General features: G+C 37.3%; 1 pseudogene across 1 annotated transcript; it reads left to right on the top strand.

Moving 5' to 3' along the window:
• Positions 1 to 4,030: 4,030 nt before the first annotated feature.
• Positions 4,031 to 6,217, top strand: LOC111302541 (RNA polymerase sigma factor sigC-like; annotated as a pseudogene). Its single transcript, XR_016326831.1, has 4 exons — positions 4,031 to 4,205; positions 4,613 to 4,740; positions 4,849 to 5,704; positions 5,741 to 6,217. The product of XR_016326831.1 is annotated as an RNA polymerase sigma factor sigC-like (transcript).
• Positions 6,218 to 6,902: the final 685 nt, after the last annotated feature.

Here is a 6,902-nt window from a genome sequence, read left to right as displayed (position 1 = left end):
CCTTGAAGTGTATTCAAACTGATAATGGTGGGGAATACACATCTAAAAGCTTTGAAGAGTATTGCTCAAAGCATGGGATCAGGCATGAGAGGACAGAACCTGGAACACCTCAGCATAATGGTATAGCTGAAAGAATGAATCGCACCATTGTGGAAAAAGTCAGATGTATGTTGAAGATGGTAAAATTACCAAAGCCATTCTGGGGTGAAGCAGTCAACACAGCTTGTTATTTACTTAACAGGTCACCATCAGTTCCTTTGGGCTTTGACATTCCGGAAAGAGTGTGGACAGGAAAAGATGCTTCATACTCTCACTTGAAAATTTTTGGGTGTAAAGCATTCATGCATGTGCCGAAAGAGCAGAGATCAAAGCTTGACAGTAAAGCTACACAGTGTGTGTTTGTAGGATATGGTGATGAAGAATTTGGCTACAGGGTATGGGATCCAGTAAAGAGAAAGACAGTCAGAAGCAGAGATGTGGTTTTTCATGAAAAAAAAAACCATAGCAGATCTTGAGAAAAATGAGAAGACTACACGAGTTACTGTTGAGTGTGATGTTTCAACACCGACAGGGATTTCACAGGAAAGAGCCACAGATGGTGAAAATGAGCCAGAAACAGAACTTGGGGATATGGATGAGCCAGCTACAGTTGGTGATGAGCCAGATGCTATTAGTTTTGAGCAGGGGGAGCAATCCTCTCTACCTGAGAGTGTTGAGCAGGGGGAGCTACCTTCGGCATCAAGTGATGTAGAGTTTCAGCCCAGGAGATCTACTAGAGAGCGCAGGCCATCTACCAGGTATTCAAGTTCAGATTTTATTTTAGTTACCAGTGAAGGGGAGCCAGAAAGTTTTCAAGATGTGCAGGCTACTTCGGATAGAGAGCACTGGTTAAAAGCAATGAAAGAAGAGATGGAGTCATTGCGAAAGAATGGTACTTATGATCTTGTTAAACTTCCAACAGGAAAGAGGCCATTAAAGAATAAATGGGTGTTCAAGTTGAAAAAGGATGGTGACAAACTAGTGAGGTACAAAGCTCGATTAGTAGTAAAAGGTTTTTCTCAGAAACCAGGCATCGATTTTGATGAGATTTTTGCTCCAGTTGTAAAAATGAGTTCTATTCGAGTGGTACTGGGATTGACAGCTAGTTTGAATCTTGAACTTGAGCAACTTGATGTTAAAACTGCATTTTTGCATGGTGATTTGCAGGAGGACATTTATATGAATCAGCCTGAGGGTTTTGAAGTGAAAGGGAAAGAGCACTTAGTTTGCAAATTGAAAAAAAGCTTGTATGGCTTGAAACAAGCTCCACGACAGTGGTACAAGAAGTTTGATTCTTTTATGGTGAGTCATAGCTATAAAAGAACAGCAGCGGATTCTTGTGTGTATGTTAAACAATTCCCTAATGGTAACTTCATTATCCTATTATTATATGTTGATGATATGTTGATTGTAGGACAAGATGCTAGTATGGTTTGCAGGTTGAAAGAACAATTGTTTAAGTCTTTTGATATGAAAGATTTAGGTCCAGCAAAGCAGATTCTTGGTATGGACATTATCCGGGATAGGAGAGCTGGAAAGCTGTGGTTGTCACAGGAAAAGTATGTTGAACGAGTGCTTGGTAGATTCAACATGCAACATGCTAAATCAGTTAGCAGTTCACTTGCCAACCATTTTCACCTAAGTAAGAAATCTTGTCCAGTGTCTAAGGAAGAGCAACTAGCTATGTCTAGTATTCCTTATTCTTCTGCAGTCGGTTCTTTAATGTATCTTATGGTTTGTACAAGGCCTGACATTGCTCATGCAGTTGGTGTAGTGAGCAGATTTCTTTCTAATCCAGGAAAGGTTCACTGGGAAGCAGTGAAATGGATTTTTAGATATTTGAGGGGTACCTCAAAAATGTGCTTGACTTATGGAGTTTCACAACCAGTTCTAGAAGGGTTTACTGATGCTGACATGGCAGTCGATCTTGATGGTAGGAAATCTACTTCAGGGTATTTGTTTACTTTTACAGGAGGAGCTGTATCTTGGCAGTCTAAGTTGCAGAAGTGTGTTGCTTTGTCAACTACAGAGGCTGAGTATATTGCAGCAACTGAAGCATGTAAAGAAATGCTTTGGATGAAACGTTTTCTTCTTGAATTAGGGTTGAATCAGAAAGAGTATGTGGTATTTTGTGATAGCCAGAGTGCTTTAGATTTGAGTAAGAATACCATGTACCATGCTAGAACAAAGCACATTGATGTTAGATATCATTGGTTACGTTCAGTGATTGAAGAACAGCAGATGCTATTGAAGAAAGTCCATACTGATAAAAATGTAGCAGATATGTTGACTAAGATACTTCCCAGGGAAAAGCTTGAGCTTTGCAGTAACTTGGCCGGAATGAGTTCCCTGGCCAAGGTAAGTTCCAAATGAAATTGCTATGGTGATGAATCTCCTTCTAATGGGACTGGAGGGGGAGATTGTTAGGAAAATGGGGTCCAGTCCCATGTAAGTGGTTTTGGACCAAGTAAAGGCCATGGGCCTTGATCTTTTATTTTACACAGAGCCCTAGCTACTTAATAAAAAAGAGGTGGGGTTGTTTAAGGTGTGTGTCGAAAACCAAGCAGAGAAAGAAGAAAAGCCAGGAAAAGCAGAGAGAGAAAAAGGAGAAGGGAGAGTTGGTTGAACGGAAGTCGATCCGTGGTCCGATTGAGTTGGAACCTTGTCAGGAGGTTTATGATTCAGAGTTTGACATTCTGAACGGTGAAGATCGGGTTTGAAGCTCTCTAGGAACAAATCCAGGGTGTATTTGTTGAGTCACTTATTTGGTGAGATTTCTCCAATTGTTTCTCTAGTTGTTGATTAGCTCTAGTTTTAGCTAGAGAAGAACTTTGTATAACTATTATTTGATAGTGAAGATTTTTCTGGCGGCCCGTGGTTTTTTCCCTCTACACTGGAGGGTTTTCCACGTAAATCTTGGTGTGCTTTATTTTTCTGCGCATTTGATTATTGATTGTTGTCTATTGCTTCTGTATTGTTGTGATTATTGCTTCAGGCGCAACAAATATAATATTTATTTATAATGTAAAAAATTTTAAATTATTATACATAACGTACAAATTTAAAATTTTTTACATTATAAATAAATATTATATTAATTAATAAATTTATAATTTAAATATTATAATAAAAAATTTTAAATTTAAATGATCGTATTAAACATTTTATTAATAGTTTATAATATTAATCCTTTCGAAATTGGTGAAATTGCTCTAAGAAAACTCGAAATTCATTGGTTTTGATTTAGGTTAAAGCCGTTGGGCTTGCTGTATGCAGAAGATGAAGGCTAATCATTCAACTGAAACGGGCCTGTGTATTCTCTTTGGGTGTATTTATAAAAGAAACTGCAATCATTGGTCCACTTATATGGATATGCTTGGATATAGTGAATGGTACAAAATGAACAATATGTGATTCCAAAGTTTGATCATCACTGGTGATCATGAAGTCTAATGGCATGTGGAGAAGGCAAAACTTTATCTTTAATTAACTTGCAGAACCAAGAGGTTAACAACAATGAGAAAAAGGAGCAAAGTTTTAAATCATATTGCAAATGTTTAGCCTTTTCAAACATCAAAATGCTATGAGCCTGCAAATAATTATCCGCGGGCCCTTCTAAATTTAGTCGCCATGGTCAGTTCGTTGAAACCGCTATTAGAATCGAGTTTCGACTTTAGCACTCGGGGCCTTCCGTTACTAATCCATGGTTGGATTAAGTTCAAATCGAAGAAAGAAAGCCGAGTTCTAACAGACCAGACCAGAGGTTGCTGTAGCAGACCCAAATCCAGCTTAAGGTTTTTTCTTTTTTAACTTCTCTGGTGGGAAAGACAATCTCGGGATTTCGGGGCACTTACGTCATCACACAAAAGGGTGAAACTATCCATGACACTAGTTTTCGTAGATGAAGAACAGGTGGTTCAGGTGTGACAATACACATTATAAAAATTCAATGATGTTTCGCCTGCTAAGTGCTAACATTCATTCTTTTTTTTTTTTTTTTTTTTTTGGGCTATCGACCTTTGTAACTCTAGCAACCTCATGAGGATTTAATGGATAGTCTGTCTCTGCTATACGGGGTCCAATGGGTTTCAGGCTGAATCTCAAGGGTGTTTTCCCAGTTCCCTCTCATTTTCTTGCCAATTCACCTTCCAGGCTCCCTCCTTCTGGTAAGTACAATGGGTTTCAAACCCACCTTTTGCTTCTTTCTCTTCCAAAAAGAAAGTTCAATTAGTTACTAGAATTTCTGACTCGGTTAGATTGTGGTGATAGTAAAAGTGTCAGTTAACCACCAGTTGAATTTGTATTGCTGTATTATTTTAATGTTAATTGAAGCTGAGATGGAGGTTATCATCCGTGTAGGAGTGCCAAAATGATGTCTTGTCCTAAAATTAACGTCAAATATGAAAGTTGGTTACTTTCTGTTAAATTATAAGACATTATGCAGTCCATGCAATGGATTTCCAAATCCACATCCCTGGTCTTATCTTATATTTAAGTTGCCTGTCTTTGATATGTTATCATTTTTTTATTTTTTTTGGTTTTATTCACTTACATTGATTTTACCTTAACACAGTTAGAGGGAGGGAGGCTTCTTTTAACTCAGCTAGGCTGTCTTTCCCGTCTGTAAATTCTGATGAAGGTGTGTTTCTATTAAAAGATCCTGTAAAAGCATCCGCTTCATCTGCAGCTTCGCAAACATTATAAACTGGTTGCTTAGAAATTGAAGAAATGAAGGTGTGATTATATCAAATTGCTGCTACTAAGCTGCATAATTCCTAATTGTGTATATCATAAATTTCCACTCTCAAGTGTCTTGTACTATTCTGGATTTTTTTCTTCCAGGTAAACATTGACAAAGGATCACAGTCACACAGTTGTTCACATAGTATGATTGGTAAAACTTATGAACCAATTGGAGGGAACAAATCTTAACAGGCATGTAAGGCATCACGTTATAGTTTGTTAATGGAAAATCTCAACATTTCAGAGGAGACATTTATTGATTTAGATATTTTAAGATTGGAGAGGGAAATTCTACTACAACTAGGAAGGCTTGGAGCTCTAAAATTATTCAATATCTGTCCGTCTAGGACTTGTAAAGCTCCGAATATTTCGGACGTATCTAATGTTCCTGATAATACTAGAGAGTGCAATATGAATGGTTTGGTGGATCGATAATTTGCTCTAGAAAAAAGAAACAATGGCAAAAGGGAAGAGAAAGGGCAGTAGAAAGCCCCGCTATAATTTCTACTCAATTGCTGCCTTCAAACACCCTGCATGGACGCTTTCAAAAATCCAAAGTTTCTTCGGCAAAAAGAATGTCGAACTCTAGAAGAAGAAGATTGATAATTGCTAGAAATGAAGCAGAAATGTTAAAGGGAGTTAAGGTTGTCTTAAAAGTTTAGTATATGGTATGCATATTCTTTTGTCACACGCATCTTAAGGCAATCTTTGACTGCTCTATACTTTCCTAAGCAGGTGATCTCAAACTTGGAGAGGATTATTAGAACAACTTTTGAAGAGGAAACTGGGGGAGTTGCGAGCTTGAGTTGCTGGGCAAAAACAGCCGGAGTTAATGAGAAGGTGCTGCAACAGCATTTGCGTTTTGGTTGGTACTGCAGAGATGAGCTACTAAGGAGTACACGCTCAGATTTGTCGATAAGATGATACCGGAATTTATCCCAGATTTGTCCATAAGGAGCCCCAAAAAAACCTGTGATGACACAGCACATGAAGGAAGACATTCGCGATCTTTTGAATGGTTTGGAAACAAGAGAGAGGCAAGTGATGGTTCTCCGTTATGGGCTCAAGGCCCCCCCCCCCCCCCCCCCCCCGAGTCTCTTGATGAGATTGGAAGGCTTTTTCATGTAAGCAAAGAGTAGATAAGAAGGATAGAGATGAAAGCAATGACAAAATTGAGGGAAAAAGAAATGTGCAGAAATTAAGCCATTATTTGGATTCGTGGTTGAAATAGCTCTCACGTTTGCTGGTTTTGCTGTCAGAGCCTGGGAATACAACTTTCATTTTCCAAAACTATGATAGATGAGTTGCTGGCGAAAGGAATCACCATCTTGAAGAGGTTGGCAACAGCAAAAGAAATAAAAATTGTAGATTCACCTCTACAAAAGTTTGAAACCAACATGATGCTTCTTTGAGGAAACTTGGTCATTGTCACGAGGTCATGGGTATTAAAATTAGATTGACAATTATATATTTCTATTGTTTCAAATATGTATAAAATATAAAAATTATTATATCATAATTTATATTCACAAGTTAAATATAAATTTTTTTTTATTTTTATTAAATTTATATATAATTTTTATCAATTTTAAATCATATTATTTTAAGATTGTTTCATATATTTTTTGGCAGCACGTTGTATATAAAATTATCATATCTATCTTAAACTAATAATTTTCACCTGCAAATGATTACTTTTGTCTTAATTTGATTGATTTTAGTATTTTTTTAATCATTCTTACGTCATCTTTTGTTATATCGCATAGCAACTCTGCCAGAACTGGGCATAAAAAAATTAATATTCGTGGTAACCATCAAACTCAGGCAAATTAAAAATGATATAAGGAATGAATATTTCTTGTGATCTTCTGTTTGTCTCAATTTTGGACAGTGTTTTTCCAAATGAACTATCAAACCCTACAATTTGACAAAACCTGTTGTCATTTTTCCGGTCGCTTGCAATTGTGTGGTTTATACTGTTTTCCGCTTCCCCCGGATCCTCCAATCCATGTTTGAAACATGGAATCTCTCAGCTCCCCGAATCCTTGTATTTGTCCAGAAGGATGAAGGGTAAATTCGTCATTTGGATTTCATCCAATGTCAATATTCCGAATTGAGTG

The sequence above is a fragment of the Durio zibethinus genome, chromosome 13, assembly GCF_047325235.1.
Source record: "Durio zibethinus cultivar Kanyao isolate XHJ-2024 chromosome 13, ASM4732523v1, whole genome shotgun sequence".
In the NCBI taxonomy this organism is placed as follows: domain Eukaryota; kingdom Viridiplantae; phylum Streptophyta; class Magnoliopsida; order Malvales; family Malvaceae; genus Durio; species Durio zibethinus.
The sequence above is the reverse complement of the archived record's forward strand: the minus strand, read 5'-3'. Positions and strand labels throughout refer to the sequence as shown.